At 39.1% G+C, this 12,676-nt stretch overlaps 1 protein-coding gene and 1 pseudogene across 2 annotated transcripts in view; both read right to left on the bottom strand.

The window, feature by feature from the left end:
• The window catches only part of ST6GALNAC5 (ST6 (alpha-N-acetyl-neuraminyl-2,3-beta-galactosyl-1,3)-N-acetylgalactosaminide alpha-2,6-sialyltransferase 5), a 189,341-nt gene that overhangs the window by 138,192 nt on the left and 38,473 nt on the right, over positions 1-12,676 (bottom strand). The window lies entirely within an intron of this gene.
• Positions 10,077-11,579, bottom strand: LOC105519708 (annotated as a pseudogene). Its single transcript, XR_001003017.1, has one exon. The product of XR_001003017.1 is annotated as an adenosine deaminase pseudogene (transcript).

Genomic DNA, 12,676 nt, shown 5'->3' with positions numbered 1-12,676 from the left:
ACCTGAAAAAAATAGAATCTAGGTTTTTATTTGTGTACATATTTTTAAAACATATCATCCATTATGGAATGTATCGTGTAGGACACATATATCTTCTTATTGCTTGTTCTCTTCATTAAGTATCAAATTTTTGCCTTGGATGACTCCATCTAATGATGGAGGCTTTGAAACTCCTGAAGGCATTTCCATGAGAGACTCTGTCATTTGAAATTTTAAAGCAAAGAACTCACTCTTTTTAATCTGAATTAATTTCAGTGCAGTGATGACTAAAGGAAGGAAAATGGACTCAGCTCTGGTCCTGTCAGCCCTATCATCTTCAAGATTGAGTGACTCTGATGGTAATAATAAACTGTGTCTTTGGCTTTGAATTGGCAAATTCAAATAGATTGCTTTAAGAAAACCAGGTGATGTGGTCTGGGTATTTGTGCCCTCCAAATCTCATGTTGGAATGTGACCTCCAGTACTGGAGGTGGGGCCTGCTGGGAGATATTGAATCATGGGGGGAGATACTGAATCATGGGGGCAGATCCCTCATGAGTGGCTTAACACCATCCCCTTGGTGATGAGTGAGTTCTTCTGTTAGTTCATGAGAGTCATCTAGTTGTTTAAAAGAGTGTAGGTAGCACCTTTCCCCTCCCTTACTCTTGCTTCTGCTCTTGCCGTGTGATGTGCTGGCTCCCCCTTCGCCTTCCAGCATGATTGTAAGCTTCCTGGGGCCCTTACCAGCTCACGCTTCCTGTGCAGTGAGCAGAACTGTGAGTCACTTAAATCTCCTTTCTTTATAAATCATCCAGTCTCAGGTATTCCTTTATAGTATTACAAAAACAAACTAACACACCAGGCCATCTGGAATTACTTACTCTCCTTAGTTTCAAAACACTGAAAAATAAACCTAATTGCTGCTCATGGGTCTGTACAGGTCAGGAACGTTTGGACACAAAGGATTACAGATTTCTTCAGGGTTTCTTGGAAGCTTTTGGTTACCTTAGTAGAAATTGCCCTTGGTCTGAAACCATAGGTGTTTGAGCTCATAGAACTGTGGATGCTCCAGTCGTTGTGCACCAAGGATATGGTGTAGATGGAACTTCAGTACATATATGAAAGTATGTGAGGAAACAAAGAAACACATTTGAACTAATTCTTCCGTCAAGTTGTCATTGTAGAGAAAAGGGGAGAGGCAAAAATTCTGGTTATGAATATTTTAAGGAAAGAACAGTATATTAAATGCCTTGGTATCCTCCATTAAGGCCAATAAATGTTAGACACAAAGTTTGAGCTCATTAAAAGGAGTGTATTCATCCAGTCACTCAGAAGATACTTGTGTATTCTTACATAAAAGTAACTGTGGAGGGGATATTAAGATGCATGAAATGGACCTGCCCTCCAGAAACTTAATTCAAATTAATCTTCTCCCAATAGAAGCATGATCTCTAGATACTTTCAGAGTATCTCTTCAGTGTGCTGCATTTCATGTCTCGCAGTTGAAATTGGAATGGAACAGCTTAGTGGAATGGGAAAACAATGCTACTGAACAGAATCTGGTTTGTGAGCTTTGTAGATAGAAATAATACTTCTTTATCTGGAGGTAAAAGTCCTTTGTTCACACTTCAACTTACATAGATGCACACACTCACCCACTCACACACACTCAACAGATTAAGACAAACCAGCAGAAATCTGTCCCTCCTACTCTTTGGCATCACATTTTTGTACCGTCATGCTGTACTTATTTGACCATATTTTCAATAGAACTTTCATTTGATGCATTTGCAAAAGCTCAGGAAAGTGCATGCAGTATATTTTCTTTGGAATAGCCATTAATTTTTAAGATGTTGGAGCTGATACTTTATAGTTTCTGTGAATATCTATATAGTAGGTATGAGATGTGATATGAAGTCATCATATCTTGAGATCATGCTTTTCCAAATACACTTAATTGTTCTGCTGCAAATCCATGAGATCTAACCTCAGTGGGACTAGTGATGGAACTGGTTTTTGTTGTTTATTTGTTTGTTTGTTTTTGAGATGGAGTCTTGCTTGCTCTGTCTCCCAGGCTGGCGTGCTGCGGTGTAATCTCAGCTCACTGTAATCTCTGTCTCCTGGGTTCAAGCGATTCTCCTCTCTCAGCCTCCCAAATAGCTGGGATTACAGCTAACTGCCACCATGCCTGGCTAATTTTTGTATTTTTAGTAGAGACGGGGTTTTACCATGTTGGCCAGGCTGGTCTTGAACTCCTGACCTCAAGTGATCCACCAGCCTCAGCCTCCCAAAGTGCTGGGATTACAGGTGTGAGCCACAGTGCCCGGCTGTGGGTAATCCTTTTATTCATCTCCAGTTGACAAACAAGTACCTTCCACATGGACTGTCCCAAACCCTGTCCAATGGCTGTAAGTCTCCATTCTCTGTTCCTGATTGTCCACTTACTTTTTTTTTTTTTTGCATTATTTCTTCCTTTATAATACATATGCTTTTTATATTCTTTTTCTTACCTTATTTTAGTGGTTGGAAGTTCCAGTACCATACTTAATAAGAATGACACAAATGTCCTTTCATTGTTCCTGATCTTAAAGGGAAGTATTCAGTCTTACCCTGTTAGGTGTGATATATGCTGTAAGGGTTTCTGTGTAGATGTTCTGTATCAAGTTGAGTAGGTTCCCTTCTTATTCTTAGTTTGCTGAGAGCTTTTTTCATGAATGGGTGCTGGATACTGTCAAATGCTTTCCTGTGTCAATTGAGATACTCCTGTTTTCCTCCTTTACTCTGTTAATGATTTATTGACTTCCAAATGGTGAATTAGCATTGCATACCTCTGGAGTTTTTCAATTGCAACTTCAGTTTCATTAATGGTTATAGAACTATTCTGGCCAAGGCTTGGTAGTTTGTAATTTATAAAGAATTGGTCTATTTCTCCAAATTTATGAATGTAAAGCTGCTCATAGTCTCCCATTATCCTTGTAATGACTGCAGAATTTGTATTGAAATCCTTGTTTTATTTTTGCTGTTGGTGATTTCTGTCTTCTTGTTTTATAACTTTGTGAGTCTTACTAGAGGTTCATCAGTTTTATTGACTTGTTTTTAAAAATCAGTTTTTTGTTTCATTGATTTTTCTCCATTGTTTTCTTGTTTTATATTTCTTACTTTTCTTTGTACTGAAGATCAATCCCCAAGATAGGAAAAGAAGAGCCCCTTTTCACTCATTTACTTTCCAATTCTTAGTGTCTTCCACTATCTTTTCTCCATTCTTTCTGTGTTAGAGAAAGGGTGCTTTTCCTTCTTTCCAAGGATAAATTCTCTCTTCCCAGTTTGGTTTCATTTTTCTCCTCTGGGGCCATGCCACATTTGTAACTTTCTTTTTCCTTTCATTTTCAAGCTATGCCTTAGACTCTAAATTTGTTCCTACTACCAGTCTACCCTAAATAAAGTCTCTCAGGCATAATTCTCCCTAAAATATTGTTTTATTCTTTCCTTCACCAAATCTCTCAAGCAGGTAGTCTACATTCTCTGCCATTAGCAGTTCACTTCTCATTCATTATGGCTATTTCCTATTCTCATGGCCATGCCTTAACTATGATTAAATGATGGTTTACACTACAGCAACCCACCCTGAGCTCACTACTCTTCTTTCTACCATATGTTTTCTGTTTGGGGACTTGGGCATTACTCTATTATTTGTGTTTCCATATTCAAACTCATCAAGAGAGTATCTGATTGACTTGTCAGTTACTCTCCAGTATAAATGTCAGATTGGCCACATCTACTTATAAGATTAGCCCATAGGCTGACTTTGGGCCAGCCACTGTTCCCTGATCCAATCCGTTGTGACCAGTATAAGAAGGTAATGCAGGTACACAGCATGTGACTATGCATAAAAAACTTTTCAGAAGGAGGTAAGCGTGGGAACTTCTATGAAGCACTCGGAGTATACCACAATTTAAAATTCCCAACTGGGTATACTTACAGTGTTAGTTTGGGGTACTGGCCATTTTTAGTAAAGTAGATAAGTTGATTATTCAGTGTCAGACATTATATCTGAACTGGAAGGTTTTTTAAAAAGCCCAAAGATCAGTACTTTAAGATTTAAATTTCTTCACAGTTTCTATGGCATATGCATCTGAAATTCACCAAGTTTTATCAGTCTTATGGCTGTTTTCTTTTAATATGTCAAAGAATAATGAGACTGATTCATGGAAAGTCACAGAATTGACAGTAGCCTGGAATTTTACATTTCTAAGTTTTGTTATTTCTTTGTAGAAGGTGAGATTAAAAAAATTCACCAGCACTTCAAAAGCCCAGCTATGTAGAGCTGACTCGAAAAGCTGTTCTAAGATACTTGACTTTCCTTCCCTGGACATGAATGATATGGATACGCTTCCCTTTCCCTTTTTCCTAATTTACATGTGAAATAACGTCATCACCAGAAAGATGAATATAACACGTCAAAACATGATACAGGACATTATTTCTCACTGCCTTAGTTTTCTGCAAATATTTCCATCTTTAAGTTTCAGCCCAGCTTTCTACCTTATTTAATGCCATATTTATAGTGTTTTCTCTGATTTTTATTAGCAGTTCTTTGTGAAACTGGTTATGGATCTTTTCTATTATTTTTCGTACAATGCTAAAAGATTCATTAGTGTAGTAATTCATTACTGTAGTAATACTGCAGTTCTCATTATCACCTTAGCGTCAACTCCCTGATTACAGTTATTTTAGGGCAAGGGTATTCTGATTTGCCAAGATTATAATGAAGAAAGGTCAGAAGTTTATTTTTTTATTTTTAAAGTAACTAAGAGCTCTTGGCTTGATCTTCGGAATTTAGCTTAGCTCAGCCCCCATTTACTCAACACTTATACTCTGTTAGGCACAGGGGATGTTAAGATGAATTAATACAGGTTCTAAAACCAAAGACTTTATAGCTGAGGAGATGAGACTATTGGATATATGCTCAGTGCGATCACTGGTAAATTTCCTCCGAAAGACAGAGGAAAGGCACCTTGTCCTTTAATAGAGGGAGTGTCAGAGAAAACTTTTGGGAAAGGAATATGCCTGAGTCATGCCTTGAAGACTAAATTGACACCCATTAAGGGAAGAAGGTGGGGATTTTCAGCGAGTGGGGGAGCCATCTAGGAGCAATAACAGTGTGAACAATGGCGCACACATTCCTTGGGACATGTGAAAACCTATAAGCTGCTTGGTACTTCTGGAGAGTAACAAGGCTGAATGGGAGGACAGGAGCCAAGCAGCCCAAGACAGGAGGCACTGTCTGAGCCAGGCTGAGGCGTTTTCCCTCAGTCTTCACGTTATCGAGGCAGCCTGGAAGCTGTTTAAATTGGGAGGCATGATCATATTTGTTCATCAGAGGGATCAGTCAATCAGCTGCAAGGAAGAGGAATTTGAAGGGGTAAAATCAGAGGCAGTCATCCAGTTCAGAAAGTTCCTCACTCACAATTACAGAGCAAGATAACCAAGGCCTGGGAACTGAGGCATTGCTAAGACAAGAAGAGAGGTGCTTACCTGAGGAAATTAAAAGGCAAGATTTTAATGCTGTTTTACAGTATCTTAATGATGTGCTAGCAAACCTTACCTATGAATACAAATAAATGGAGAAGTCAACAGGAAATGGATAGAACACAGTCCTTACAGTTCTTCAGTGTGGAGGCCACTTTATTTCAGTAAACCTCTTTGAAACTCTATGTGTGCCTGTGTGTGTGTAACAGACACAGTTCATTTAAGAGTTATCTGTGTTGCTGTCCAGCTAAGGAGTGCTTATTCCCTAGGGATCAAAGTACCCAAATCTGGCAAACTCCAAAGCAGTGAAAGGGATGAGGACTGCCTGGTGTCCAGGTGCTCAGCTTGGAGTGTCATTCTTTTTTTTTTTTTTTTTTTCTTTTGAGACGAAGTCTCACTCTGTCGCTAGGCTGGAGTGCAGTGGTGTGATCTCGGCTCACTGCAAGCTCTGCCCCCCCGGGGTTCAAGCGATTCTCCTGCCTCAGCCTCCTGAGTAGCTGGGACTACAGACCCGTGCCACCACGCCCAGCTAATTTTTGTATTTTTAGTAGAGACGGGGTTTTACCATATTGGCCAGGATGGTCTCAATCTCTTGACCTCATGATCTGCCTGCCTCACCTCCCAAAGTGTTGGGATTACAGGCGTGAGTCACCGAACCTGGTCTGGAGCCTCATTCTTTTGACTTTCTCTTCTATTACTGATGTTGTGGTAAAAATGAGCAACACATTAGAAGCATTTTCATTAGAGATCTCTTCTTTTCCTCACTCTCAGACTGGAATAGAAGCCAGAAAAAAGATTTCAGGCACATTATCAGCTTCATTCTCTTTTCCAACTCTATTTTCTAGAAAGATGGTAATTTCCACCGAACTGATTAACATTTTTTAAAAATAATTCTTCATATGTTACTTAGTGTGACAGTTAACTTATGTGTCAAATTGACTTGGCCATGGAGTGCCCAGACATTTTATCAAACCTTATTCTGGGTGTTTCTGGATGAGATAACCATCTGAATTGGAAGACTGAGTAAAGCTTACTCTGCTCCCTAATGTGAGTAGGCCCCATCCAATCAGTTGAAGACCCGAATAGCACCAAAAGGCCCAGTAAGAAGGAGCACCTACTACTGACTGTTGAGCTGGGACATGGGTCTTTTCTTGCCTTTGGACTCAAACTGAAAAACTGGCTCTTCCTGGGTCTTCAGCCTGCTAGCCTTTGTATCAGAACTTATACCACTGGCTTGCCAGGGTCTCCAGCCTGGAGACTGTAGATCTTAGGACTTCTTAGCCTCATAATCACATAAGCCAATTCTTTATAATAAATACACACATACAAATATAAATATGCATTTATGTATAATGCCTATTGTTTTTGATTTCCTGGAGAACCCTGACTAATACACTACTATACCTAGACAATAAATTTTCTACTAAAGAAAAACAAGACACCAAAATTTTAAATTATTTATAACCTCATTACTCAAAGGCAACTAGAATATTGTAAGTTGGGAGTTCAGTTTTCCAAAAAAAAATGAATCGCAGTGTACATATTTATTAGTTATCCTAGATCAATAATAGATTATGAATGAATAGACATTTTGACAATATTGACAATGTTTAGCCTAATTTTTTCTTGCTTGAGTTTAGCAATGCTTAATGTTGCCAGCAAGTCAGTTTTTGTCTATCACGAATCTTACTCTTATGTGTTTTTTTAGTTCTTTTAGGTTTATCTTGTGTCAATTGCTTATGACTGTAATGCTCATTCTAGGTTAAAGTCAAAATAAAATATTTGTTTTAATGTACATGCAAAGAGCAATAATAAAGTAGATGCATAAAAACTGGGTTCAAGGCAGGATGAAATAATGAGGTCAAAATTTCCTTTTCCAAATCAAAACCTGTAGAGTTGAAGGAAGTGGAGCTCATAGCCTTGCCCACCTGACTTTTCATTGACCGTGAGGGAGTTATTCTAGGAGGAACAAATTATGGAGAAGTATAGCAATTCTATTTAGAATTTCTATTTTTCTTTTCATTTGTCCTGTTAATCATTTGCCAATGTACTCTGTTGATCTTTATACTCAATTTTTAGTGGTATTAACACTGATTATCAACAAAGAATTATTTACAGGGAAATTATACTAACATTTGGTTTAACCAAACATAAGAAAAAACTCATTGTTTGGAACATGAAGCCATAGCCATGGTAACATCAAGGTATATCCTAATTACAAGAAAAGTACCTAAAAAGAAACAAAAACCTCACATTCCATATTGGTAAACACAGTCCTTTTTTTTTTTTAAGGCTTATGACACACCGTGTAGATTTTAAACGGAGCATTAAAAGAGAAATATGGAACAGTTTATTCAAGCCTTGTGATTTCTCCTTATTGAGCACTAAAGATTGTTTCAAGTTCCCATCCTTTAATAATTCATTAGTTTTCTAGTGGAAACTAAAATCTTGATGTTTAAAGAAACATCCCTACATCAAAAAATAAAGTAAAATTTAGAACAGGATGACAACTGGAGGAGAAAATTTTTTGATCATAAGAGTTTTCAGTTCTGGTCCCTAAGACCAATGTATAGCATCTGAATAGGACATACAGATTTTTTTTTTCATTCCTTTAAAGAGAATTAAAGAGAAAACAAGAAGATTGAGAATTTCTTTGTAAATGTGTGGTTGCTTTTAAAATGTGGAACAAGGGATGAGTCCTTTGGAGACAAAGGTGAAGCAGCTGCATGTAGCTGGATGAGGCTGGCTTAGTCCCGTCCCTCCCAGTTATGTCATCCGTGCCAGCTTCCTACTTGTAAACTCGTGTCTCAGAAACACGTATGAGAACACAGGTACAGGAGTGCTTTCAATCAAAATTTGGATTCCCTTCTTGGTCTAAAGGTAAAAGATACTTTTTCCCTAAAAACTATGAACTACAAAAGCAAGGAAAAGTTAGCGATCTATTCTACAGGAGTATTTCAATGAGGTTTTTTTAAAATGCAGATGGCTAGATCAATCTTGCCTTTATTTTGGTAGAAAACATGTTTTCTGTTAACATTCCAAATTCTCAAATAGAAAAAATGATTATTATTACCACCAAGGAAGTTTTATAAATGTGTTAAAATCTTAGCAGTATCAGCCTGAAGTATTTCCTAAGTGAGTGTATGTTCTGTCTTCTAATAGAAAGTGCAGTTTTTAAGAGCTGAATGTAGATCAATGGACTTTTCTCTCAGTGCACATGAAATTCTAGAGGCAAAAGGGTTAGCTTGATGAATGCCTCATTTTTATTATCTACAATTGCAGTGGGTGCTGAACTTGAATTATGCTCTTTTTTTTGGCCTTGACCACTTATTTAAATATACCATTTACCTAATGTATAGTCAGAGGAGCAGAATTTTATAATCACTGGGATTTTGAAAGGCATATAAATTACCACTGTCTGTGTCTTTATCTACATCAACATAAATATCTCCAACTGTGTGGATACAGATGTTAATACTGATCATATGCATCCTATTCACAGTATTAATAGATGCTTATTCACACTCACATTGATAACAACCTACAGAAAAGGTATCATTAGAAGCATATGATCAATATTTTATAGTTTAAAATTAATATTGAAACTTTATAAGTGAGCAGCCATCAAACTGATATTTTAAAACTAAGATTTCCAAATCTCTGAGTTAGAACAGTCAAAAACATGAAACCTCTTATCTATGTCTAAATAAAAATGTTTGGTTGATTTCTTTGGGCAATCAGTTTTAGACAGCTAAAATGCTTTCCCCTGAAATTACAATATTTACTTAGCTTTTATTTTTTTTCAAAGATTAAAAAATCACACATCTTTAACCACTGCAATTGTGACACTGCATATCACCACCCGCGTTTTCTAATTTCATGATTGCATATATTTGCGCAAATTATATAAATAAGATGCAATTACAATAATTACAGAGGAATAGGCAACAATTGAAAAAATACAAATTCTCACTAAATGATATGAAAATTGTCAGACAAACCCGTACAAGAATAGAAACTACTTCAAGATGAACCCAACCAGACAACAGCAAACAATCCAGCCAAACACCTTAGTCTCAACAACTTGAAACATGTTACACTGGGAGACCTGTGGCTTAAGGCTTAAGGGTAAAGTTCTTTTTCCTCAGAATTTGTTTCCCAGTCCTAGAATGTGAGTGTTTAACATCTTGACTTTCCTAAACGTATTATGACTACAGAACCTTTTTCCTTGGTGTTTTCTTATTGTTATTTCAAAAAAAAAGGGAAGGATAATGACAAAATTAATGAAAAACAAGCACACGACAGACAACTCTGTGGAGTTGTAATTAGGAAAGAACAGGTCCTGCTATGATTTTCTTGTCCTTTTCTCCAACTGTATATATCATTTTCAGTGATTCACAGTCTAAGAATGTTATTTGTCCAATTGATTTTGCTTTTAGTTAAGAATATTCATAAGACAAATTATGCAACTCATCCATTTGAGAGCTCTATAAATTTTCCTGCAGTGTATTTTATTTGCATTGAATTTCTCACTTTGTTTTGTATTGCAGACAAATATTCCTTTTTTTTTTTTTTTTTTTTTTTGCATGCCACCAGCCATGGGCTTCTTTATTGAGCACCAGATTTTCAGTACAAGTTGCCACAGAAGGAGGGTTTCAGATTCAACCATGCCCATGTGCAAGGGCACTGGTCCCTGGCCAGGGCACATAATCAGAGAAGTGATATGGCCATGGCGAGGTATACGTGTGTGCAGAAATGGACACACAGGCTTCAGGAGCATCAGTAACTGACGATTGAGATCATGGTCTTCTTGGAAGGAATAAATGTAAAAATGCTGCTCAGCCCCACAGAGTTGGGGTGACTCCACAGGGCGAAGGCGTGGAGGGGTGGCATCTTCAGAGGTGCTGCCCTGCAAAGACTGAAGGTGGCATCCCATAGGCTTTATAGAGCAGGTCGAGAAGCTCCCTCTTCTCATCTTCTGGGAGGAAACTAGATTTGGCTGCATTGATGTTCAGTCTCTTAAACTCCTCTTCAGTAAAGCCCATGTCCTATTTGGTCATCTGGTAATCAGTGTCCAGGGTGTACTTGAAGATGAGTGGGTCATCTGTGTTGAGTGAATAGTTAGCTTGGTCATTTTTGAGCCGAACGACTGCATGCTCTGTGTCCGGCTTCCAGGCACCAGTGAGGTAGCTGGACCAGGGGCAGATCTCCAAGTGCATGTTTTCCTGCCTCAGCCTGTCATAAAGGGCCTGGTCTTCCAGGGTGTGGTAGCCATGTCCCAGCCACTCTATCTTGAGTATGTCCACAGCCTCTTTTACTACTTCGGCTGAGCCCATCTCCCCAGCATGGACAGTACAGTGAATGCTGCTCTTCACAGCCTCCTGGTAGGCCTGGACATGTCCAGGCAAGAGGCTGCTTCCTGGGATGGTCTCATCTCCAGCCAGGTCAATGGCCACCACGGTCTACTGCTGGTACTTCTTACACAGCTCCACCGTGTCAGGGGATCAATTGGGCTGGTGGTGCATGCAGCACAGGATGGACCAGGCCTTGACCCCGAAGTCTTGCTCCTGCTCCTGCAGGCCCTGGCCCACTAGGGCCACCACCTCGTCTGGGGTGAGGTCCCCTTCAGCCTGGTTCCAGGGCATTGGCTCCACTTTGGGGTTGGCAAGCAGGTGCGGACTGTACCGCACCTCCAGGTACACTACGCCCTCTTTGGCCTTCATCTCTATAAACTCATAGGCGATCCTTTTGATAGCCTCCCGGCAGCCCGCAGTGACAGGCATGTAGTAGTCAAACTCGGCCAGGAAGTCCGGGAGGGTGAGTAGTTTGTCCATGCCAATGACGTTCAGCAGCCCCTCTGCTGTGTTAGCTGGGAGAGCGATCCCTCTCCTCCTGCCATAGTATAAGATGGTTTCAGGCTTGATGGCTCTGTCTAGGTGGACGTGCAGTTCTACTTTGGGCTTGTCGAAGGCAGGCGTCTGGGTCATGGTGCCCGCGTGCGCCCTGGCGCTGCTCCCTCCGCTGACGCTCGGTGGGTCTCTGCCGGCTCGGTGGCCACTTGGCTTTCTCTGGGGCCCAACAAATATTCTTAATATAAAAATAGGAAAGTTTGCCTCGTTGATTTCTTTTTGCAACAATTTTACTAGATCTAAGACCGTGTCTTGCCAGCCTGTGACAGTGAAAAATTAACATTTTGACACACCATACGTCTTCACAAAGGAACTTAGATTTATCCCCATCCTAGCTTATTCATAGTTCCTATGTTTCAGTCACTATGCTGAGTTCCTTATTTACATTATAATTTATGTAATACTTCATAACAACCCTGCAAGATGATCTTTTATAACAGCAGAATCCTCATTTTTACAGGTTTAGAAGCTGAGGCTTTGAGAGTGTAAGTACAGAGACAGGTGTTGGCAGTTATGCAGTTTTTGAGCCAAGATGTGGATTCTGGCCTATCTTAAACATTTATATAGACATTTCTGACTTCCAACACTGCACTAGATACAAGGTTGTGAGGATACAAAGGTGAATAACACATGGTCACTGCCTTTGAGGCACCTAATGTCTTACAGGTAAGAGAGATACAAACACCAATAATTTCAACATAAAACGAAAAGTGCTGAGAGAAAGGCCTGAAGAGTTTTTACTGTGAAACAGCTTTCTTAAGGCAATATGAGATGCTTCATGTGTTTTACCATATGGCAGCATAGCTATAATAACCAGTGGGTAGTGATGATTTCAAGTAAGGATAAATCAAATTCCTTAGGAAATAAAGCTAATATATAACTTCAGAAAATAAAACTTCAATTTCTTAGAGCATCAAAGAATTGCATAGAATTGTAAATTCACAGATGTAATTGTAAAATTGTAAAATCATACATGATTAATGGAAAAATCTATTTATTAATTCATTAACAAATGATCATTAAGTACTTGCTCTGGGCCAAGTGATGCGGCAGACTTTGAAGATGCAAGGATGAACAAGAAAGACAAGAACCCTGCTGTTACAGAGCTTACCTCAGAGAAACCCAGCAGAGCATGTTAGGTGCTATGGGAAGGGAGTGGAAGGTGCTAGGGAAGCACACAGGCAAAGGTCTAACCTAGGTGTCCTGAAGGAAGTGAGGTCTAAACGGATGTTATAAAGTAGTCAAGCACAAAAGAGAGC

The sequence above is a fragment of the Colobus angolensis genome, unplaced genomic scaffold, assembly GCF_000951035.1.
Source record: "Colobus angolensis palliatus isolate OR3802 unplaced genomic scaffold, Cang.pa_1.0 Scaffold359, whole genome shotgun sequence".
NCBI lineage: Eukaryota > Metazoa > Chordata > Mammalia > Primates > Cercopithecidae > Colobus > Colobus angolensis.
The sequence above is the reverse complement of the archived record's forward strand: the minus strand, read 5'-3'. Positions and strand labels throughout refer to the sequence as shown.